Source organism: Leptonychotes weddellii, chromosome X (assembly GCF_054177405.1).
Source record: "Leptonychotes weddellii isolate Sample4059 chromosome X, ASM5417740v2, whole genome shotgun sequence".
Lineage (NCBI taxonomy): Eukaryota > Metazoa > Chordata > Mammalia > Carnivora > Phocidae > Leptonychotes > Leptonychotes weddellii.
This window is the reverse complement of record NC_138385.1, coordinates 82930010-82955854: the sequence shown is the minus strand read 5'-3', so window position 1 is coordinate 82955854 and position 25845 is coordinate 82930010. Positions and strand designations below refer to the sequence as shown.

General features: G+C 40.0%; 1 protein-coding gene and 1 long non-coding RNA gene across 3 annotated transcripts in view; one reads left to right on the top strand and one right to left on the bottom strand.

Annotated features, from left to right (window-relative positions):
* DMD (dystrophin) overlaps positions 1-25845 on the bottom strand; it is a 1845074-nt gene that overhangs the window by 171235 nt on the left and 1647994 nt on the right. The gene's annotated exons all lie outside the window — the stretch shown is intronic.
* The window catches only part of LOC145717876 (uncharacterized), a 26565-nt gene continuing 1149 nt past the window's right edge, over positions 430-25845 (top strand). The window contains exons 1-2 of one of the 2 annotated variants that reach the window (XR_014141365.1): positions 430-530; positions 23742-23939. This is a non-coding gene — a long non-coding RNA (uncharacterized LOC145717876). Of the gene's footprint in view, positions 531-18787; positions 18896-23741; positions 23940-25845 lie in introns of those variants that run through there. The other variant, XR_014141364.1, reaches the window with a different exon arrangement.

The window sequence follows — 25845 nt, the reverse complement described above, 5'->3', positions numbered from 1 at the left end:
CCTCTCCCACTCCCCCTGCTTGTGTTCCCTCTCTCGCTGTGTCTTTCTCTGTCAAATAAATAAATAAAATCTTTTAAAAAAAAAAGGTAAAGTGGAAAATAAGCCCAAGTTTGCAGGCCTGGGCCCCCTCAGCTGTCTTACCCATGCTTGTGGCATGTCTCACATAGAACAAGAGGAAAGAGTACCCAGACTTAAGCTAGAAACTGCTGGATTCAACCGAGACTCTAACACTGTGTGATGTTCAAAAAAAGAAATCACTCTTATGGTCTGAATATTTGTCTCCTTAAAAGTACTTACACTGAACTCTTAGTCCCTGAAAGTGATGGCATTAGGAGGTGGGGCCTTTGGGAGGTGATTAGCTCATGAGGGTGGAGCCTCACGAATGGAATTAGTGTTCTTACAGGAGAGATCCCACAGAGCTCCCTGGCCCCTTCCTTCCCAGGAAGATGCAGCTGGAAATCTGTGACCGGAAGAGAGGCCTCACCCTCCGCTGCTGGCGCCTCCATCTCGGACTTCCAGCCTCCAGACCTGTGAGCAATACCTTCTGTTTTTTTGTAAGCTACCCAGTCTGTGGTATTTTGTTCTAGCAGCCCAAACAGACTAAGACAGTCACATAATCTCTTTAAGTATCAGTGCTATCGACTATAAAATGGGAACAATGCAACCTATCCTACATCCTTTATGGTGCTCTTTTTTTTTTTTTTTAAAGATTTTATTTATTTATTTGACAGTGAGAGAGGGAACACAAGCAGGGGGAGTGGGAGAGGGAGAAGCAGGCTTCCCACTGAGCAGGGAGCCCGATGCGGGGCTCGATCCCAGGACCCTGGGATCATGACCTGAGCCGAAGGCAGACGCTTAACGACTGAGCCACCCAGGTGCCCCTATGGTGCTCTTTTAAGATGAAATGAGATCATGTGTATAATGCAGTTTATAAACTAGAAAAATCAAATAAACAATTATTTTATTTTTTAGGTTTGTGAATTTTATAGAAAGATTACTTAACTCTATATATCAAATACACTTAGATGATTATTTTATTGTTATTTACATTTTATATTATTTTATTATTGTTCTTTCATTACAATTTCTTAAATTTTCCCTAGACATGCAGATAAATAGGTAATGTCTTTCATGATGGTCGTAGTAATGAGATAATACCTAATCCTGGAAATAGCTCAAAAATTACTTTAGGCACATGTTAATTATCCAAATAACGTGAACTGTTTTATGTCAAATTTAGTTTGAAAATGGCTCGAGGGGTGCCTGACTGGCTCAGTGGGTGGAGCGTGCGACTCTTGATCTCAGGGTCATGAGTTCAAGTCCCATGATGGGTGTAGAGTTACTTAAAAATAAAATCTTAAAAACAAAAAGAAAATGGTTTGATTGTTCAAAGTTCTTGTATTTTTAGTGAGCTATTTTATACTTAAAATTATAGACTACAAGGACAGTTGTCTTTATGCATCTATGTGGTCCCCACCGGCCTGGTATAGTCACAGCTGTACACCTTTGAGTGAGAACAGCTTAATTCTAATCAGTCCTTTGAAAAGTCCAAAAGGTACTGAATTTCTCATCAAAATAAGATCTGGGGGAAAACCAATGTAAAATTATGAGAGCAAATGAAAATATCCTAACTGTTCAGGGACTCGGGTGTTTTAAAATCTAAACTTTTTAAGAGTATGGTATCATTTATCATTTATCAGTAAATGACAAGTTTTTATATTTAAGTGTGAATTAAAATAAATAAGTAAAGTCAGGGGCGCCTGGGTGGCTCACTCGGTTAAGTGGCTGCCTTCGGCTCAGGTCACGATCCCAGGGTCCTGGGATGGAGCCCCGCATCGGGCTCCCTGCTCTGCGGGGAGCCTGCTTCTCCCTCCCCCACTCCCCCTGCTTGCGTTCCCTCTCTCGCTGTGTCTCTCTGTATCAAATAAATAAATAAAATCTTTAAAAAATAAATAAATAAACAAGTAAAGTCAAACACAAATAACTTTTATTATTTAAAAACTGAGTTGTATGTGTGCTATTGTGCTTTCTTTAGTTTGGAGTAAAAGGTGCAAACCAGCAATCTTCTGGCTAAATTTGGCATGCACACATGTTTTGTTTAGCTCACACAGTTGTTTTTTTTAATTTGAATTACTCAACATTTAAATATTCAGAGTTTTTTTTTCTTTCTGAGTCATCTAAATTTTTCATTTCTCATTTAAATGGAATGATTTGGCCATATTGGGCTCAGATTCTTACCTGGTAATTGGCTGGAGCTGCCAGCCACCACTCTGTAAAGGGGCATGTCCTCTGTAGTGCCCCCCGCCCCAGGTTCTGATTGCCTTCTGCTGGGCCAGCCTTGCTCATTTACATTAGTAGGCTAGCTTCAACAAGCATTTAAATTTGCAACCTCTAGGTTAGACCAGCAAGGCCTGACCACAGCAATGTGAGTACCTTAGTGTGTTTTAATTTAGCTAACACTGATATATGAAGAAATAGAAAACTGGAAGAGTCCTACAGTGTTTAAGGAATTGACTCTAATTATAAAGTTTGCCTCAAGGAAAAGTCCAGGACCAGATCATGTCACTGGCAGAAATACCTATCTTACGTAAACCCTTCCAGAGACCAGAAGAAGCAATACTTTCTTACTTTTATGTGACCAGAACCATCCTGATACCAAAGCTTGACAAGAACTACAGACCAACATCACTAGTGAAGATGGATGCAGTAATCCTAAGCAAAATATTAGCAAACCAAATCCCCAAATCAAAGTTTCGCATCTTACATCACACACAAATTGGGATGATTTCAGAAACGGAAGTCGTGCTGAGCCGATGGGATATCCACATTGTTAAAAATGAAACTAAATCCCTATCTCACAAGTGACACACACACAAAAAATCAATTCTAGATAGACTACACATCTAAACGTAAAAGATAATAAAATAAAATTTTTAGGGGCGCCTGGGTGGCTCAGTTGGTTAAGCGTCTGACTCTTGATCTCAGCTCAGGTCTTGATCTCAGGGGCTTGAGTTCAAGCCCCACACTGGGCTCCACACTGGGCTCCATACTGGGCATGGAGCCTGCTTAAAAAATAAATAAAGTTGGGCGCCTGGGTGGCTCAGTTGGTTAAGTGACTGCCTTCGGCTCAGGTCATGATCCCAGGGTCCTGGGATCGAGTCCCGCATCAGGCTCCCTGCTCAGCAGGGAGTCTGCTTCTCCCTCTGACCCTCCCCCCTCTCATGCTCTCTCTCTATCTCATTCTCTCTCAAATAAATAAATAAAATCTTTAAAAATAAATAAATAAATAAAGTTTTTAGAAGACAATGTTAGAGAAAATATTTATGATCTTGGGTTGGGCAAAGAGGACACTGAAAGAATTAACTAAAAGGAAAAGTTATATATTGGACTACATTAGAATTAAGAACTTCATTCTATCAAATACTCAATAATTAAGTGAGTTAAAAAGCAAGCTACATAATGGGAGAAGACATTTGCAACACATGTAGTTTACAAAGTGTTGTGATCCAGAATATATAAAGAACTACAAATCAATAAGAAAAAGAGGGACAAAATTAAAAAATAGGCAAGAGACTAAACAGATACTTCACATAAGTAGATATAGAAAATGGTCAATAAAAACATGTAACGATATTCAACCTCACAAGTAATCAGAGGAATGCAAATTAAAATCACAATGAGATTCTACTACACACCCAGTGCAATGGCTAAAATTTCAAGACGGACAATACCAAATATGGTTGAGATGTGAAGCAGCTACAACTTATCTATGCTAACAGGAGTGTAAATTGGTGCAACCATTTTGGAAAACTGGAAGTATCTACTAAAGCTCAGCATATGTTACCTGAGCAACATAGGCAATTTTACTCCCAGATATACGGCTAACATAAATCTATGCACATGTGCACCAAAAGACACATAAAAGAATACTCATTAGAGCATTATTCACAATGCCTCCAAACTGGAAAGAACCAGAATGTCCATCACTAATAGAATGGATAAATTATGGTATATTTTTATAAGAGGATATCATTTAGCAATGAAAAGAATGACAGCTATGTGCAACAACATGGGACAACTTCATAAACACAAAGCTGAGTCACAGACACAAAAGTTTATATACTGTACGATTCCATTTTCCTGAAGTTCAAAAAGAGGCAAAACTAAACCATGGTGTTAAAAGGCAGGGTAGAGGTTACCTTTAGGATGAGGGAGGAGCAGTGATTGGGAGAGAGGGCGTAGGGGTACAGTCGGATGGGGTGGTGGTTTCTGAGATATTAGTAATGTTTTATCTTTATCCCCCAATTTTTATTTTGAAATGTTCAAACCTACCAAAAACTTAAAGAACACCCATAAACCATTCACTCAGACTCACAGAGTGTTAACATTTTATCATATTTGCTTTTCCTTTCTCAGGAAAAGACAGACAGCCAGAGAAAGAGAGAGAGAGAGACAGACAGACACACTCTTTTTGGGGATATAGGTAATGTTTCATTTATTGCCCTAGATGGTGAACGTGGGTGTGTTCATTTTGCGATGACTGCAATGAAGTGAACATTTATCACTTTTGTACACTTTCTGAATGGGTTTTTCTTCAAGGTAAAACATTTAAGCAATCTGTTTGGAAAATAACCTCGAAAACAATGTATTCAACACAGCATATTACTGAAATAGTATTGCCTGCTGATTTTCTTAGTTGTTGTTTCGACAGCATTTAGGAAAAAAAACCGCACCATAGTTTCAGATCCATTTATCGAACTAAGATACTTGAGCATGGAGATGAAGCTCGGGTTAAAATAACGGTACCACAGCCTCCCCTGCTGGTTGTTTTCCATAGCCCTATTATATACTCGCCTCTGTACTGTATGGATAGAAAATATTTCCCATGCTTGCCGCTCTTAAGATGCATGAAGGACAGGACCATTTAGGGTACAGAGTGAGACACAGGGGTGGGGGGGGCAATGTGGGGTAGATATCAAATGGTCGTATCAGTTTAATACATAAGATGCAGTTCTGACCTTCACACAAATGGTTAAAGCAGCCAGCTCAAGAAAGGACATGCTGTTTTCCAAAGCTTAGGTGAAAAGTGGAATGACTGGCCTTGGGATGAAAGAGACATGATTATAAAAGTCTTCCCTTTGTGAGCCTCACCAACAGCAACGAAGCAAGCCTATGGCATGACATAACAAGTCCCTGTATAGAGAAGAGAAGCTTGGGTCCCCCCCCCGCCGCTTTTGCTCCACAGTAAGTGATCTTAGGTATATGAAAACTTCTCCGAGCCTCAGTTTCCAAATTGGTACACATGAGGATTACCATAGATGCTCTCCAAACCCTCCACAGCACAATCCGAGAATCAAATGGTCTAACAGATGTAAAAGTTTTCCATGAAGTGCGATACAAATGCACGGGATGACGTAGAAATCCCCTCCTGGCATGTGGCTTTTCCACCAATGACTGGGGCTTTGTAGAGGGACCACAGGACCAGGTAACACAAGATCCAGTTTTCTAGGCCAGTTTCGCCACCTTACCAAAATTGCTTTCCCCTTTTGAACGTCTGTTTTCTTATCTGTAAGGTGAAGAGTTTGGGCTGCATTAGCTTTAAGATTCTTACTGCTGCTTATTTTTCCATGATTTTATTATCTCTTCACACTCGAGCAAACCCATTTCTGCCGTCTTATTAACTGACTGTAGATATCAGACTGATGACACATTATGGAGGTGTGCTGTCAGAGATAAGTTAAGGGACAAGGTTTCAATCCCAGGGTAATCCAAGGTCTTTGGAGGAAGAGACCCGATCCCTTGAATGATAACAGCAGAAAGTGACCACTTAAGAAAGGCAAGAATTATCTGGGTTATGGCACGCTCAATCTATTTCCTTAAATAGAACTCAAAAGGAAAATTCCTGTGCTGAGTGATGTAGTGTTGATCACACAGTTCTAGGAGACGCCCTTAAAGTCTCCAGCGTGCAGTGTGTTTTAGCAGAGTGCACTTGGAATTGAGTATTTGTCTGTGTTTGCAAGAGATGGCGTACATTTGCTTCCGATATAATTTCAGGGTGTGCAAACTGGTATTATGTATTGGTGATACATGCAATTGCTTCTACTGTTTTGGCTGCTCTCTCTAGGGGAGAAATGTGCAAAAATAAATTAAGACCTATATACCAGCCAAACACCAGAAAGCTCTTAATTGTGGTTGCTGAGAATAAACTTGTAAGAGAAATTTTAAGTTTGATAATGTAAGAGATTCATTTGCATTACCTCAAGCTTCAAAGCGGAAGCTGAAGTGTTAAGTGTAGAGAAACACATCCTCTACGTAGGAGAAAACAATCCCCAAAGTGACTTTTCACAATGGGAGACATTAAAAAGTTTGGTAACTAACTCTGATATGTCCCCAAGGACAGACCAAAGATTTAAGATCAGAAGGAGCTATTAGGAAAATCTTCCTGAGGTGTTAAACATTGAACATGGATTATCCATGAAAAGATGGGAAATCTCCTTCCTAAATCAGAAGAGATAGATTCTCGTCGATCTGGAATGCTTTCGGCTTAGCTCTGCCATGGGAATAAGTTGAATGATTGCCCTACAATTGAATAATTCTTTAAACCATACTCTATAAATTCTCTAACTATCCAGAAGTGTGGCATCTAAAAATAAGACTGATAGCTTGAGGGCTATTGGTTGTGAACAGCTACTCAAAGTCTGACTGAGAAGGCCCCACCTTTTTCATTTTCAAAAAGCTAACAGTAACCTATTTTTTAGTCCAATGGATGATGACTTCAGTAAAGACAATTTTGTCACAAAGATTTTTATGGAAACCTGCAGTATTCTGAACAATTCCCCTGAGAAAACTGTTTATGGCTCCTTTATAGTGGGTCAAGAGACTCTGATTTCCAGCACAGAACTATTTTATAGGCCTCTTTTCTAAGCCTCATCTAAAGGAAGACAAGCGAGTCCTAATGGTATAAAGAACTACTCCGAGCTAAGTCAAAGGATTACAGTTGGCCAAGTGGGAATAAATAACAGGGTTCATAACTGCAATGTCCGCTCACACAAATTTTAGTCATAATGCTGCTGGTGCCAAGGCATAAATGCTTTCACATCTCCTCCAATTGGAAGAACTTTCTTATTGGCACCAGGGTCCCAGGCTTTTCATTATCCTTTAGGTTTCATGCTCTGCACACGGACTGGCACGGCTCTAAATTGAATGAGACCTTAGAGTACTAGAGGTCAAGTAGGATCTTTCTAAAACATTAGTTCTTTCTTCATTATTTGCATTTCTATGTCACAACACACACTTTGGCATCTGTAGAGTGATCTACTCTTTAGAAAATTAATCTTTTCTAAAGTATGTACTTAATTTCCTGCCCCCGATGTAATGATGTATAGAGAAAGCATGGTCACTTGCAAATACTGATGGCTCAGCTAGGGAAAGTGATGGATAGAAAATTGGAGAAAAGCCCATGAAATCTTAAGTCTCTAATTATATGCTACATTTCTAATGGGACGACCCATGTCACCCTCCACCCCACGTTCCTCGGACAGTGGTAAACAGCCTCGTCTGATGATCCATACGCCCAAGAAGGAGCAGAGGGGTTGAAAAGGAACAAGCAGTAGAGATGCCATCCAAAGCCCACCACCCCCAGAGTGACGGAGTAGGTGACTAGCAGTGAATGTGAGAACCTTCTGTTTGTGTAGTTCCTTTGGAAACCTATCGTATAAATCTTCTTTGAATTTATATGTATGTTATAAGAGAAAACCTCAGAATATTGAGAAGGAAGATAGCATGTTTGGGGGTTATTGCCTTTGGGATTCTATTTAGTTTTTGGCTTTGTGAGATCTGTCGGAACGAAAAGCTATCTTCGAAACCTTTCCATTATGTAAGAGAAAAAGAAAGAGTGGGTGCTAGTACCAGAAGGTCAGAGGTGGTTTTCAGAGCAGTCGGTTGTGGATCCCTGCCTGATGAATCGGAGTTATTCTTACACAGTGCATATTATACATACAGACATCTGAGGCTTGTACTGCCTCTCAACAGGGTTAAGGTAGATGGAAAATCTAAAGTAAAAGCTCTTTTCTGGTCACCATGTCTGTGTGTATGCATACATATGAACTCCGTGGCCCTACTCTCCTGGAGCACACAGTTGATTCTATGGTTGCTGCGGGGGGGGGGGGGTGCTACCTTTCGATACCACAGGAACGCTAAGTTACAGTCCACTGGCTGAGTGGCTCAAGTCATCTAGGGGCTCACCCAGTGTGGGACTAACTGAAAGCCATGCCTTCTGCCCCATTTTGTTTTACTGGCATGAGCTAGCACAGGCTTGTCTTTAGGCACCTGAGTGGAATGTACAACTTCTTGTCCTCACACGTAGCAGGGAAGACAACTGTGATTCATGCTGAACAGTAAAAGGTACATGCATAACTGTCTACCTCCAAGCTTGGGGCAATACTTCTAGGTTTGAGCTGTGGCATTTGTGTATCATAAATGAAAATAAAGCTTCGCTTCAATTTCATAATTACCTATGACTGGTCTGATTTAGAAGCAGCTGGTAGGTCAATATGGTGCTCTTTTTATGCATTTTAGTGAAAAAAATGAATGCTAGATATACCACTGTTAAAGTTTTTCAGAATATTAGAATTCAAACACACACACACTAGTATAATACCATTACTTGAGACTCAGCTAAGATAACATTAGTCTCTATTTGACTCACTTTTTAATTTCATCTAAAGATGAGTGAGAATAATCATTGACCTGTATCTACAACATGGTTCTCTTTTTTCCTAAATGAGTTCACTAGAGGATCTAATAGCATAAATCTATTCCCCATGAATTAAGTGCAAAAATCATGAATGCATCTAACACTTTTAGACTGAACCAAATATTTTCGTGACTACAGATTCTCTTGGTCCACACATAGGGAACTGTATCGGTGAACAGTGGGTTGGCAATGAGTAAATGCTGCTCAGCAGGTCAGACATGTACAGCTGGAGAAAGATCATGAAATTTTGCTAGTATACTAGGGAAAATACAAATCTAGAATACGATCGCATTGCCATTAAAAAAAATTCTATACAGACTTAGAGATCTAGTACAGTACAACATACGCACGAGAAACATAAATATCTACTAAGAGAGTTTCAGTAGGCTCTGCCTTTGAAGATTTTTTTTCTTTTTTTGGAAAACAAAATACAACAAAACACCTCACGGTGCCCTGAATGCTAATGATAGAAGACTGTTGCTATGGTGATGCTAATTTCAACACTGTTGCCCGTGGACTTCACATGAACTCACTGTTTCAACTTCTGCAAATGTCATTTACAAAATGAAAACCCATTAATGATTAGCAAGGGCACAATGTTCCACTTTAATTAGAATAATAAGGAATGCCGATGCACAAAGTACAGGTTTGTGAATTGCTACTGAGCCTACACTGTCAAAATTAATTACTACCGATGAGGATTTGGTTCTGTTTTTTTTAAAGGAAGCTTTAGAATAGAACAGTTGTATTTTGACTTAAAAGGAATTTAAAACTCTCCCTTTTTAAATTTGAAGAAAAAAAAAAGTCTCCCAATAGTACACATAAAAACTCTGAAGAGCAAAACAAATTATAACCAAGGGTCAGGTATTTCTTTTTTCTTTTTTTTTTTTTAAAGATTTTATTTATTTATTTGAGAGAGAGAGAATGAGAGACAGAGAGCACGAGAGGGAAGAGGGCAGAGGGAGAAGCAGACCCCCTGCTGAGCAGGGAGCCCGATGCGGGACTTGATCCCGGGACTCCAGGATCATGACCTGAGCCGAAAGCAGTCGCTTAACCAACTGAGCCACCCAGGCACCCAAGGGTCAGGTATTTCTAATTGAGTAAGGACACAAGAGAAACCAACTAATTGTTAGTTTTTTTAAAAGGCAGGACAGGATGATGGGAGATAAGTTGTTTAAATATTTAAAAAATAAATGTGGAAAAAGTACTGCATATGACAAATATCTTGATACTGGATGTATTTTGATTTATGTGTTCACACAAGGAAATGTGGAGAACACTTAACAGAACTGGAAATAGATGAGGAAAGAAATAAATTACATTCACTCTGATGGCAAAAGACTGACTTACCTTAAAACAAATTTTTTTTTTCCAACTGAACAAATTTTGAGGGAACATCTAAAGATAGATTGCGGGGCAATGTATTACATACGTACATTTGTTTTCATATGGTTCACTTCAACATCTGCCTTAGACAATTTTATTTTCAATGCTGTAAATTCCCATTCGGGGTCATCCTCTAGTGGGCGAAATCATTTTATGCCACTGGTGTAACCAACCAAATATTGGGAGGGGGTGTTTTGGAGGCAGAAGGAGCAAAACACGTTTTTCAAGTATTAGACAAATCTTCCTACTGAAGTTCCAAACCAGTGAACTTTGGCAAGATATGATCAAGGGGTATGACATCAATATTCTATGTAGTCTCTAGAGCGCTCCCTAAAAACCCCCATCGTGTTCCGGGTCTTGAGTCAAGCAACAGTTTAGGGTCTGTAGAGAACTATCAAATTACCTGTGTAATCGAGGAGAAAGCAGAATTTGTGGTGGTCTTACTTATCTACCTGATATTATGCCAAAAGTATTTCAGTTGGGAAGATACCTGACATGTGCCTTCAAAGGGGTAAAGAAAGAAGTACCTTTGCATCTAAGTATAAACTTGCACTGTGCAACAGAAGGTAGGATACAATTATATAAAAGTAATATTATGTGCCATTATGTAAGTGTAAATATAAATTATATACATTATTTCATTAGGACAAATTTAAAAACTGGAAGAACAATTACCAACATGTTCATAGCAGCTGCCTGGGTGGTTACGGTTGATTTTGAAATTTTTTTCTTTATCCTTTTTTAAAATGTTTTCTATAATGAACATTTATCACTTTTGTTATGACAGGAAAAAACTTGTCGACATTAATTTTCCAAAATATTGCTCAGCCTTCTGGTTTCAACTGAGAGATGTAGAGAGCTGCAAAGATGTAGCTCCCACACTCACAACAAGAAAAATCTAGACGGATACATTAACTACTTTTCATCAACCTATCAGAGAAATGAGATTATAGGATGACCAGCTGCCCTGAAATTGGAGAGAGGTGCCTTTAGCAAGACACGGGGCCTGAACGTTTGGATACCCAGGGCAGAGGCCACCAGATGGTATATGAACTGGTAGGGAGGACACTCCTGGACGCCACATGAGGCCCTGAGTGTGAAGCTCCCTGGGGGCTGTAGTCATAGGAAAGTTCCCAACCTTTTACAGGCTTTTTCCTCCAGGAACTGCACTAGGATCTCACAGGGAGGAGGGGGAGAATCTGGATAAAGCTCCCCCCATCCTTGGTGGTGCTGAGTAGAGAAGGGCCAGCCACTGTGAACCTGCCCAGAACTTTCTCCCATGAGGAAGTAAAGGCTTGATCTGCAGAGGAAAGGACATCACTTGAGGGCACTGGCTGAAATACTATCACAGTTGGGGGAAGGGAATACCACTCAGATGGAGACCCCCCCAATTCATCCATGTTTAAAAAAACGAAAGAAAAAAAGCCTTAATCTGCAGGGAAAAGGGCTCAAGGTCACAGACTGAGAACACTGGCAGATACCCACTACAACTGGGGGAAGGGCGTGGGAGGGGAGAAACGTCTACCCCTGGAGGAGGGGCAGAAGCAACTATGAAGGCCATGCCCCCAGGATCCAGGCCAACTGTGTGTTAATCAGAACCCTAGAAGGGCCCTCCCCTACACCCCATCATCACAATAACATGCCTCCAGTAATAAAACAAGGTTACCAGAGGAATTTGAAGGCCCTAGTGCCCATAGTAACAACATAGGTTAACAAAGATAATAACCACAGTAACAACAAAACTTCAAATACAGCCCACCTCCCAACCAGATTCAGATAAATCACCATACGAAAGGTCTATTTACCTCAGTATTTCCTCCTCTGTATAAGATGTCTCCTTTCACCCCCCAAATGCAAGTCAGGCCCATGGAAGAAAAGTCACAGTCTAAAGAGACAAAGCAATCATCACATCTAGACTCAGATCTATGTTCCAGATGTTGGAACTCTCAGAGAGATTTGGAATAACCATAATTAATATGTTAAAAGCTTTAATGAGAAAGGAAGAGAGTAGAAAGCTTAGATAGGAAATTTCAGCAGAGAGCTGGAAACTAGGTGAATCAAATGGAAATGCTAGTCATCAAAAACACAATAAGCATAACGAAGAATGCTTTAAATGGGCTCATCTGTAGATTTGACACAGACAAGGCAAGAGTCAGGGAATGTGAAGATAGGGCCACAAAAATGACACAAAAGGAAAGGAAACTGAAAGGGAAAAACAGTGAACAAAATTCTGCAGGTTTTTTTTAAGTTTATTTCTTTAGTAATCCCTCTACAGGATCCCAAGATCAAGAGTCGCCCGCTCTCTTGACTGAGCCAGCCACGTGTCCCCCAAATTCTGCAGTTTTTAACGCAAATGTAACAGTTTCTTAGCATTAGTGAGAGCTCAAAACAAGTTACTTGTCAGATTAAGTAATTTTGGTGCAACTCTGCTGATCAAAAATCAAGAACTACATATGAATTAGTTTACTCACTGAAGCAAGCTCCAAATGGCAACCAAGTTGGTACAAAGTATTTCACGGGCCAGTGATAGTCCAGATGTATAATGATGTATTTTTAACATGTTTGTTTCAGATTAAGAGTTTTAGGAAATAAAAAAAAAAAAGGTCTAGAATACAGAGTAACAGCTAAGTTTTCTCCCACCGCCCAGGATTAGTAGCAGTTAACATTCTGCCTTTGCCAACAGCTTCTTTTTAAACAAAATAAAACAGTGAGGAGGAAATTAAGGTCCCCTTTGATTTCCCCACCCCGACACAACAACCAGTATGATAATTTGAATGTGTATCTGTATGAATTTTAAATTTTTTCATTTTATTGTTTTAAAAAAATCAGTCTTAAAATTCACTTTTAATACTGCAACTGTACTTCAAAAAGCAAAGAGCTTTAAAAATCGCCCTTGCACAACTTATTGATTTATTTTTAATTAATTTTAAAGGTTTTATTTATTTTTAAAATATTTTATTTATTTATTTATTTGAGAGAGAAAGAGTGAGAGTGAGAGAAAGCACGAGCAGGGGAAGGGGCAGAGGAAGAGGGAGAAGCAGACTCCTGCTGAGCAGGGAGCCCAACGAGGGGCTCGATCCCAGGACGCTGAGATCATGACCTGAGCCAAAGGCAGACGCTTAACCCACTGAGCCACCCAGGTGCCCTGCCCTTCCACAATTTAGCATTACAATCTCATTAATACCCATGGTTTCACTTACCAGTTATACACAAGTGCTATCGAAATTAGTAACTCCAACCCAGACCCACCTACCTCTCTTCTGGACTCTAGACACTTATCATCTGTCTACTTGGAAGTTTCTTGGATGTTACAAATCACCTCAAACTCCAATGTCCACAATCATATTGCCACCCAAATGTGGTCTCTCTTCAGCGTTCCCTATCTCGCTATAAAGAGTTATGAACTGTCCATTGCCAAGAAATTGAGGAGTGATTCCTTGACATGTTTCTCTTTTTCTTTGCAACCCCTCCCCATGTCACCTATCCTTAAGCCCCAAGGATATTTACCTCCTAAATCTCTCTCCTTCTCAACATCTCCAATCTACCATCATCAAGGTCCAACTACCATCATCTCTCACCTGGATTTCATCAATAACCTTTCACTATTTGCATGTAATAGTGTAATTCATGTAATTCATGTAATTCATCCACAACAGCCAGAGAGCTTTTCAAGTTTTCTCTCTGTCCCCTCCAACAACAGTCACACTGTCATTTTAATTCCTTGTGTTGACCAGTTGCCTCCTTCTGAAGTGCCTGAACACATGATCTTACCCCTTGTCTGTGTGAATCCTCATTCATACTTATTATCTCTCTGGCTCCACTTTAGGGAGAACATGGGTGTTGCTTACCAAAGGTATCCCATGCAGCTAGCACTGTATCCAGCACACACACTATGGTAAATAAATACATATTGAATGAATCCATCAGTCAAGAGCATACCTTTAAACAGCTACTTGAGATTTTTCTTAGGCAAGGAGAATCCAACCATTTCTTAAGTGCATTCGAATTAAGGGACATTTTAGCATTTGTGTGAAATTTTGAAAGCTCTAACAAATAACAGTTTCTGTTTTTACAAACATAACTGAGGTTAAGCAAAATATACCAAGTAAAAAATAACTTCATACTAAACTGGCTAATTATGGGTGAAAGTGGCCATTTATGCTTTGACAATGATCAGAGACAGCCTTATAAACTATGCCACTTTAATGAATAATAATGCATTTTATAGTTTTATGCTTTCATTTTAGCATTTCAGAACAGTTCATGAATATACCAATTAATCTCTGCAATGGTATTGTATTCCTCTATCACAGGCCAATTCAAGGAAGTAAATCACACAATGGACTTCGAAAGCCTAGGGAAAAGTCTCAGATGCCTAAGAAAAAGCTCTCTACTTCTTGCACCTTGTTTATGTAAGTTTTTATAGTTTTATATAGATCATTAATATCAAATTAAAATAAAAAGAGATTCGCTTTTATTTATTTAAATCCTATATAAACTTATTAAGTAATCTTTTATTTTGAGGGCAATTTTTTACTGTTATAAAATATATGTAACATGAAATTTACCATTTTAGCCATTTGTAAGTGTACAATTCAGTGGCATTAAGTACATTCACAATGTGCGCGGTACAACCATCACTACTATCCATTTCCAGAACTTTTTTTTTTTTTTAAAGATTTTATTTATTTATTTGAGACAGAGAGAATGAGAGAGAGAGAGAGCACATGAGAGGGGGGAGGGTCAGAGGGAGAAGCAGGCTCCCTGCCGTGCAGGGAGCCCGATGCGGGACTCGATCCAGGGACTCCAGGATCATGACCTGAGCCGAAGGCAGTCGCTTAACCAACTGAGCCACCCAGGCGCCCTCCAGAACTTTTTTTTATCATCCCCCCAAAAAAACCCTCTGTATCCATTCAACCATAACTCCCCTTCCCTCTTCACCTCATTCCTGGGCAACCATTAATCTACTTACTATCTCGATGAATTTGACTCTTGTAGGTACCTCATAAGTGGAATCATATAGCATTTGTCCTTTTGTGTCTGGCTTACTTCACTTAGCATAGTATTTTAAAGGTTCATTCACGTTATAAGATGTATCAGAATTTTGTTCTGTTGTAAGGCTGAGTAATATTCCATCATACATATGTACCAGTTTGCTACCTAGTCATCTGTTCATGGACATTTGGGTTGTCTCCACCTATTGGCTGCTGCCAATAATACTACTATGAACATTAGTGATGGCATTATCTGTTTCAGTTGTTGCTTCCAATTCTTCTGGATATCCACCTTGAAGCGCAATTGCTGAATCAGATGATCATTCTATGTGTAACTTATTTGGGGAACTACTGAACCGTTTTCCATAGTGGCTGTGTCATTTTACATTCCCGCCAGCAATGTCCTGGGTTACAATTTCTCCATGTCTTCAGCCACGCTTTTTTTTTTTTTTTACAATAGCCATTCTACTGGGTGTAAAGTGGTATCTCATCGTGGGTTTTGTTTTTTGTTTTTGATGTGCATTTCCCATCATTCCCTGTCCCTGGTTATTTTCGTTCCACTCGAAGCATTAAACATTTTGACTCATCGGTGTTACTTCTTTGCAAAAATATGCTCTCTTAACATCTATGCAGGCATAGCCAACAGCAACTGGCTGCCTCGCTGGCCCAACTTTGGCCCCAGGTCCTGGGCGTTCGATGCCTATGTGGTTCGCCAGGAGGGCGGGAAGTGCTCTGGGGGTTGCAGGAGTTCTGGGAGGACCTCGGCTACACCTGGATTGCTCATTACCATGGTGCCTAATAGAGTATCTGGCACAGTAGCACCCAATAAATACAGCTTGGTTAATTAATTCAACAAATCTATTCATTAACACATTTGCCTTTGGCAGAGCAGAGAGAAGTTTAGTATCGCGAAGTTTCTTCTCTCATACCCATGTGATGGCATTTCGTTCAAGGACTCTAAGAACCACGCGCATGTGAAGGACTCCTCAAGTTAGAGTCCTTGGCCTGACCTTTTCCTTGAGCTTCAGATTTGTATTTCCGGCTGCACTCCTGGGTCCCCGATCGGTGCCTCAAGCTTAAAAGATCTAACTATTGGTAGCCAGTAGGTACTACTAGAGACCAAAAGCTCTCCCAGTCACCCACTGGTGCTGTTCCTGGCCTCTAAGACAGATCTCTTGTTTTCCCCTACCAACTTTTTTTTTTTTTTAAAGATTTTATTTATTTATTTGACAGAGAGAGACACAGCGAGAGAGGAAACACAAGCAGGGGGAGGGGGAGAGGGAAAGCAGGCTTCCCGTGGAGCAGGGAGCCCGATGCGGGGCTCGATCCCAGGACCCTGGAATCAGGACCTGAGCTGAAGGCAGACGCTTAACGACTGAACCACCCAGGCATCCCTCCCCTACCAACCTTGCTCATCCTCAGGTATGTGTTCCCGCCAAAAGCTGAGGAGACCTCTGCATTGCCCTCTTTCCCTTCGTCCTGACCCCTAAGGCATCAGCAAGACCTGCTGATGGCTTCCAAAACACACCTCCCAACTCCTTCTCCTGATCTCCACTGCTACTGTTATCAAATCTACCACTAGTGTTTTCCACACACCTACCTGGTCTCTCTGTTTCCACCCTGGCCCCTCCTCTTTCCTCATCTCCACCCTACATGACCCACCAAGGATATTCACACAGCAGTTAGTTACTGCCCATCTTGTCTGTTCTCAACCTGTAACTATAACAAAGCACCAGCAGAAAGCAAAACAATAAAGCGAACACCTCCATCAACCTTTAACTGGGACACTCAGAAAAGTCAGTGTTTATATTTCAAAAGTTTACCTTCTTGGGGTTGCAGAAAGAGTGTATTCAGGGCTCAACTTCAAGATCCGTCTTACTTACACACCAGATACACTTTGCTACTGAGGACCAAATGAAAGTAAGTCTACTTTCTACTGTGGATGCTAAAATAGAAGGAGGAGCAAGATGGCAGAGGAGCAGGAGACCTAAATTTTGTCTGGTCCCAGGAATTCAGCTAGATAGTTATCAAACCATTCAGAACACCTACAAACTCAACAGGAGATGAAGAAAAGAATAGCAGCAATTCTATGAACAGAAAAACAACGACTTTCTGGAAGGTAGGATGTGTGGAGAAGTGAATCTGAGGCGATACTTGGGAAGATAGGACATTAAAATAAACATACACACAAAACATACGGTCTGACAAAATGGTTTTTCGTTGTTGTTGTTATTCATAGTTGTATGATTTGAACTCTCACGGAAAACAACCCGAGGAAGTCCCAGGCAGTTAGGCATTTAAAGGACTGTCTTCTTTCTTTGAAAAGGATACACAAAACTTGGAAATTGGAAAAATATATTTACTGGGGTACTCAAATCAAAGTATCAAGAACTGCCCCATTTAGAGTTTATCTGAAATTAGTTTTCAAATTAGAAAAAACTGGATTCAATTATATCTTTATAGTGTCTATTATATACTAAGAGTGGCTTACATATCTTCAGATTGGCTTATAAACAGAAGTGATGCCACTGTACTCAGGGTCACTCCCTGTATCTAGAGTAATGAAGATCACTGAGTGACACAATTAATGTAAGGGCATACGGTAGTCCCCCCTTATCCACAGGGCATACATTCCAAGCCCTCCCCCACCACTGGATGCCCGAAACAGCAGAGAGTACCAAACCCTAGATATACTATGTTTTTTCCTATACATACATACCTATGATAAAGTTTCATTTATAAATTAGGCACAGTAAGAGATTAATGACAATAACTAATAATAAAATACAACAATTATAACAAACGATAACAAACGTTATGTGAATGCCATCTTTCTCTCTAAATATCCTACTGTACTGCACTCCCTTCTTCTTGTGATGATGTGACATGGTAAGATGTCTAACATGATGAGCTGAGGTGAGCATAACCATGTGGACAACTTTGATGTAGCGTTAGGCTACTATTGACCTTCTAACAATACGTCAGAAGGAACATCACCTGCTTCCAGACCGCGGAGGACCCCACGTAACCAAAACCGTGCAAAGCGAAACCATGGATGGGAGTGGGGACCTACTGTACAGAGTATTTGAACAGACCTATAGAATTTACAGCTTTAGATACTTATGCCTAAATTTAATCTCCTAGGAGTTTTTTATTTTTAATTTATTTCACCTCTGCCTTAGTTCGGTGTTTTATATCCCAACTGAAATTTCCCACAGATTTCCTTGGGTGTGTTATTAATCTATACAACAACCATCATCTGTTCACTGTAACCACCACTATTAATGATCTTTGTCATTATTTTACCATGTCTCTGCTTGTAGTTTGCAATCCTAAATTGACGAAGTACTCCAAATAAATTCAGAAGCTGGTAGAGTCAAGCCTGAAACTCTGAATAAAGTTACCATCTTGGAGAAGTATATCCAACAACCCTAAGTACTCTTTTCTTTACTCTCTGTTTATAAAATTTGGTGATAAAGGTGTTTGTTCACTACAGACCTAGAGGTTATTTGGATAAAAATATTGCTGGTCTGGGATTCATGCTTCCCCAAGCAATACTGATTTGCTGGGGGATTTTTTTCTCCTGTTCCTATTCAGGGTTTTTAATTTAAAATATTTTATGTTTATGTTGTTTTTTTTCCCAATGTTTTATTGAATTAATCCTATATTTTTCAGGCCACAGCAATCACCATAAAGGTATGGCCCAAACTGTCAGATGATATTATTCAGCATTCCTCTGCTCATCCCATATCCTTCAGAGGTAGCTATTTTTATACATTCTATTAGACATCGGGATTTTTAGGTTTTAATTTTAAAGAAATGTTCCACATCTGAGCCCTCTGATATACTCTGAGTTATAGTTACAACTACAGTCAAATAACTTCTCAGGAAAAATGACTTTGTAGTTTGAACATGTTTTCTCCATACCTTCCATATTAATTTTTTCCAGTTCACAAGTCAAAACAAGATTAGTAGGCTTTGAATCTACCAACAAGTAGAGAAAGATCAGACTTTCACCCCAACATTGAGCTGCTTCCTTTCAGCTTATACATCTTCTCCTCAAGCAATACATTCAAGGACTTGGAATATAATTGGCAATTTTGTTGATGATGAATTAGATTGGGCGGAGTAAGGAGGACTTTTGCTCCTCGCGGTGCTTACGGTAAAAAGAAATGGCTTGGCAGCTGAGTGGATGAAATACGAAGTTAGATAAACAACTCTAAGTTCCTTAATAATAAAGTCTATTTAAAAAGATACAACTGAATGACTTTTTCCCCTCTTACCAAAAACAAAACAAAATTGTATTTGAAAAAAAAAACAACTGGCTCTCTTTTTACCAACATTCGACATTTATGCAATGAATCTCATTTGTATGCACTTGTTAATGACATCCAATATTCACTAGCGAAAGGCAAGAACTGCTTGTGTGGAACTAAATTTCCTTCCCCCCTGGATGCCACTGTGGCTCTTCCTCAATGTCTCTCTTAGACTCTACGCACTTACCTCCTCCCAGTTTCTTTCCAATTCTTTTAATAGTAAGACATAGGCTTATGTGCCCTCATGGAACAACCTCAGCTTCTGGAGGCAGCTGGTGCCTGTTGATAGGAGTAGGACTTGAAAGCATTTTCCTAAGATATCCTGGTAACAGTTTTGGCAACAGGAGCTACTAAAGGAATACATTCATTTAAAAATACTTTCTCTAAAACAGCAACTTTCAAAGATTTATGGTTTATAGCACAGTTCAATGAGGCAACCAGCTCCATCAAGCATTTCTCTCTGCTTTCCACCAACGAAAATACAGAAAACGAAGGTGCTGATGGCTAAAACTGCCTTCAAAATATAATTTAATCAGAGGATGCCGGTGAGATTACCTAGAACACAAACATTATATAGAATGCCTTTAATCTGCTATTATCTCTTCCTTTATGAGAATATGTATTAGGAGCATGGCTCAGTTCCCCCAAATGTGTTGATTTTTCCTCAAAATCAAAACAAACTATCCAGTATTTATTCTCATTTTTTCCTGTGTCAGATAATAAATTGCTAAGGGTGACGCAAACATGCATAAGGCACAAGCATTGTCAAGGAGTTTAAAGCTTAACTGGGGAGATGAGGGATCTGAAAATTACCAAAAACATTTCAAGAGTTAAACAGTAAAGATGGCTTAAGGACTATCTTTAAGATCTAGTCTAAGGTAACGTCAGAAAAATAGAATGGGTATTAAGGAGGACACGTACTGCATGGAGCACTGGGTGTTATATGAAAACAATGAATCATGGAACACTACATCAAAAACTAATGATGACTAACAAAATAAAATAAAAATAAATAAATAAATAAAAATAAAATAAAATAAAAAAATTGAATGTCACTTATATGTTCTTTTTTAAAATTTTTAAAAGGATTTTATTTATTTGAGAGAGAGAAAGAAAGCGTGCATGTGAGAGCAGGGAGAGGAGCAGAGCAGAGGGAGATGGACAAGTAGACTCCACGCTGAGTGCAGAGCCCCATGTGGGGCTCGATCTCATGACCCTGAGATCATGACCTGAGCCGAAATCAAGAGTCGGATACTCAACTGACTGAGCCACCCAGGTGCCCCTATATAATTTTCAATATAGAATTTAAAAAATATTTATAACACTTAAAAAAATTTTATAACAGTTACAAAAATAACAGTTATGTCCCTCACTAGTCTTGACCCTGGCCTTAGACTTGAGACTTAGACTTTCTGAGAACTGGAGACAACAAAGTAAGGGGAAATATTTGGGCCCACTCATCCTACTTTTCTTTCCTTTCTCTCCCTGCAAAGGCAATTTTTAAATTAAAATAAATATATATTGTGTAGGTATAAAGCACTGAATTTCAAATTGGACTCACATAAATCATAGATTCTTACCTAGTACTGATCTTCACTAATGAGTTGAAGGCATAGATAAAACATTCTTTCCCTGGAGTACCCTGAAATCAGCAGACACATGTTTCCAAAATAGCCCTGGTGTTTCACGTTATGATACATTCTGGTTTCGTGTTAACAGAAAAGTCTTCATTACTCACAAATCCATACATTCCAGGTTTATTTACGATACGTAAAATAGCCGGACCACGTATATCCTGCTAAAAACATTGGATACGTAGGACTTTCAGGTATCCTTCTGCTAGTTCAAATGCCATTAATGAGATTGACAAGGAGGTCTGGGAGGTCATTAGCATGTTTATAAGGTGGTCTGTTGAGTTGAGGTTGTTCATACCCCCTCACCACCCCTAGGGAATGAGTCACAGGCCCACTTTTCATACCCTTTCCTTCACTCCCCTCCTCAGCCCCTTGCCGCTCCTCCTTTCCTCTCTTGCTCTCACTCTCCTCCCTCTAGCTATAAAGATATTTACACTTTGAACTTTTGCTTATACCTATGATGCCTGGCCCCTCCTGCTCCATCTAGAGTTCATTCTTTTTTGGTGGGATTTTTTTTTTTTTCTGGCAAAAAAGTTCCTGTAGTACTGAAAGAAGTGAGATTGAGGAAGAAGCATTAACCTGGCCTTGTATCTGATAAAGCACTTCTTTTTCTGGATTAGTACAGGGTGACTGTATATTCAGACAGAGATTTTTCTTAATCTATAGGAAATCTAAATTATTCTTTATCTTTGAAAACGTATTAATTGCCCCCACTGGTTTGGTGATTTTAAGTCATTATAGGAGAAAGTGTATGAGATACTTCTTTCCCACCATGTAGTTATGATAATAAAACTCGAGAGATATCACTCTGCAATAAGGTGAGATCTTCTACATGCAATACATGGGCTGACCCAATGCTCAATGCCTAGGGAAGCCATAACTTATGGCCAGAGGCCATATGTATTTGCCTTGTAAGGCAAGAACCATAGGCCTAGGATTTATGGGAAAGATGAGACTTCCTTTGTTGCCAGAAGGAGGGGATAGTGTCAAATTCAAGGATGTGCCCTAGTGTTGAAAAGGCTCCCGAAGAGCTGTTCTAGTCCACCTGAGCTGACCATGTCCTAACCTCTCAAAAGTCTTAGAATTGGGAATATGAGGAGAAACACATTCCATGGCATCTATCAGGTTACTGTTTTGGCCATACCCTCATCTTAGTGAAGCCCTGATGGAGGTGGCAGGATGTGACTCGGAAATTCTTGGCTTTCTCAGCTTCCATGGAGGTAGGATCAAGGTGGAGCAGGTATTGGCTGCATTTTATTTCTTCTTGCTCTTTATTGCCAAAAGTAGCAAAGAGAAAATAACGTCTCTGCAAGAGCATAGTGGAAGAAGCTGATTGGGCAGGTAAGCCAAGGAAAAACCACGAGCAATGCAGGGAAGGCCTACAGAGGAGCGCAAGTGGTACCCAAGATGGTGGTCTGGCCATGCTTGGTTGCACTAAGGGCCAGTTTTTAACCAACAATACTAGGAAGCTGAAACAGCTGGGAGCAACAAGTGAGGTTTATGTTTACTATTATTTTTTAAATCTCAATTCTCTACCCCTTTATTCAATGTTTTTTCTCCCAACCCTCAACGGCCCTATCACTAAATATGTCTCCTCTTGCATCTTGTGTGTCCCCGATAAGCTGGCCTCTGCCCTTAGGAGCCAGCAACCACCTCCTCTCTGACTTTACCGTACCTAGGCAGGGAGCTTCATGCAACTCTGATCCTTTGGAGCATGCATGTGGGCAGCGAGGCTAAGGACTGTGGGAGGCCTAGACAGAGGGTAAGCTGGGGGGAAGCCAGCTGATGTCATAGGGTTGGTGAGAAAGGTGCAAAGCCATGTCATTATTAGTGTGACTTAAGCCACCAACCTCTCTGACTCTCAGCTATGTCCTCTTTACTGGATAATAATTGACAGTCTTATCTTCATAAATGGGGAAGATACAACTAGTCTGTCACTTAACACTTAGTAGGCACACATTAAACTGTGCTTTTTTAAAAAAATATTTATTTATTTATTTTAGAGTGGGGGAGAGAGAGAGCATGAGCAGGTTGGGGGGCAGAGGGAGAGAAGAGAGAGAATCTCAAGCAGACTCCCCACTGAGCATGGAGCCTGATGCGGGGCTTGATCCCAAGACCATGAGATCTCATGACCTGAGCTGAAATCAAGAGTCGGACATTCAACTGACTGAGCCACTCAGGTGCCCCTACACTTTGCTTTTCATCCTGTCTAGATTATATGGACTGTAACTTCATAGAAAGCTCAAGTCTAAGGGAAAGTGACCAAACCTAAAGGAAACAACAACAAAAAATTCCTTCTAAAACAGCAGAGAAGTAAGTTAAAAATTACTCTTTGTGCTGACTATCTGACATGCAGTGGCTTTGGGGACCAAGATGGATGTGGATAAGCTGAGAAAGAAAAACAGAAAAAGCAACTGAAAATTTTAGAAGGAGAAGCAAAGCTTCTCCGTTTCATCTACCCGGGAGTTAATGATAACACAAAAGACGTGATCATTTGCTCAATGCTGACAGTGGGCTGAGCCTCATATAGGACCTGTTCTTAAGAGCTTTCCAGGCTGCTGAAAGCAGAGATTTTTTTTCTCTCTTGTACAGGGGTTTTAAAATTTTGCAATGTGACAACACTGATTTATACAATGTGCTCAATTTATTTTTTTAGAAGAAGAAACTGCATGTGTGTGTGTGCACACGAACGTTCTCCCAGAAAGAATTCCTTCTCCTTACCCACTGTTCTACTCCCGAATTCCACCCCTCCTGACTCCCCCACCTCGCCCCCCAGTCCCCTGGAACAAAGAAGGGGAAGACTGAATGGGATTTGGAGTTTTCCTGCTGAGAAAGGGACATTTTCTACAACCAGGTCAGTGTTAAAGGGCTAATGCTCTAAGGAAATTATCCAAAGGGGAGAGGCAGTTCAAGGTTATTAAGTTATTTTCAAATGTCTTGGCTGCTGCTGACCTTTGTGAAGGCAACAGGATGCTGCTTCCCAGGGGGACAGGATATGAAGCAATTAGAGAAGCCTAGGAGAGGCTCAGGAATGTTTGGGAATTCACACATACCCCAAATTATGTGGGAACTCCAAAAATGAAAATAAACTAATTTGATCAAGGACATATTTGCGTCCTAGAAAATATTCTAAACATGTAGCTAATACTGGATGTATCTGTGGAAGTGTTTTCCTACAAATCCAACACTCAGTATTTAGTAGTTGTCAATTAGTCTTCAACAGACTTTCAGAGAAGAGAAGGAAAGCTAATTAATAATAATCCTTATGTGCCAGAAAGTAGAGGGTGTGAGGTTAAGCAAATTTGTCTAGTAACAGAGTCAGAGTATGATAAAGCTGGGCTTCCAACACAGCTTGATCTGAAGTGACAGCTTGTTTTTTTCTACTACACGATTATGGAAGCAAGTGCATGTTTAAGAGTGTTCGAAAAAGAAAAGGAAGGAAGGAATAGCTGGAATGATTTACTTTTCTTCTTTTGGGACAACAGACCTAAATATATATATATATATATATATATATATATGTATGTATTTATTTATTTATTTATTTGAGAGAGAGAGAATGAGAGAGCACATGAGAGGAGGGAGGGTCAGAGGGAGAAGCAGACTCCCTGCCGAGCAGGGAGCCCGATGCGGGACTCGATCCAGGGACTCCAGGATCATGACCTGAGCCGAAGGCAGTCGCTTAACCAACTGAGGCCACCCAGGCGCCCTGGACCTAAATATATTTTATACACACTCTCACATTCCCAAAAGTGCCACAAATGAGTCAGGGGACTCTTATGTTGTACCTATGTAATACAATAGAGTTTTTGGCCTGTATTCAACATTCTATTTTAGTTGCCACGTATATGTATCTTTGTATCCATGCTACCAACTTTAAGCATTACCCATACCACACAGAATGTTACAAAAATCTTCTTTAAGGGGCGCCTGGGTGGCTCAGTTGGTTAGGCGACTGCCTTCAGCTCGGGTCGTGGTCCTGGAGTCCCGGGATCGAGTCCCGCATCGGGCTCCCTGCTCGGCAGGGAGTCTGCTTCTCCCTCTCTCGCTCCCCCCTCTTGTGCTCTTTCTCTCTCACTCTCTCTCTCAAATAAATAAATAAAATCTTAAAAAAAAAAAAGTCTTCTTTAAAATAAAAACTTATCAATGCTGTTCTCTTAAGATTCAGGGGCTACTAGATCTCAGCCCAAAAAGTAGGTCCTGTATACAAATGCTTAGTGAACACAGTGGTTGATCAATTTAAATCTCTATTGACCTACTAGAAAACCAAGAATAGGAAAAACAAAAAACAAAAAACAACAACAAAAAAACCCAGTTCTATTGAAACAAAGAAAGCCAGAACTCAGAGTGGTCTTAGGCATTAAGCTAGTTCTGCTTCCTTACTGTTGATGGGGAAACTCAGTCCCAGATGGACTCAGTTATAACCCAAATCATATTGTTAGATAAACACAGAACAGAATCGAGATCTCAGGATTTGGTATATACCATTCAGACTCGCATGCTAAGGATTTTCTCCTAGGTACCGGCTATAGGAGACATGATTAACTCCATAAGAGACTCAGCGTGCTTTCTATGATTAAAGTTGATGTCTAGAGGATATAAGAGACCCATTCAGGTGGGACATCTAAATTGATACACAGATGCTAGAAGATTTTCTGAAGGTAAAAGTAGTCAGCAAAGTGCAAGGCATGTGGAATTACTGGTGTACATTCCTTCCTTCATTCACATATCTACTGAGCACGTGCTATGTCAGGGAGGCT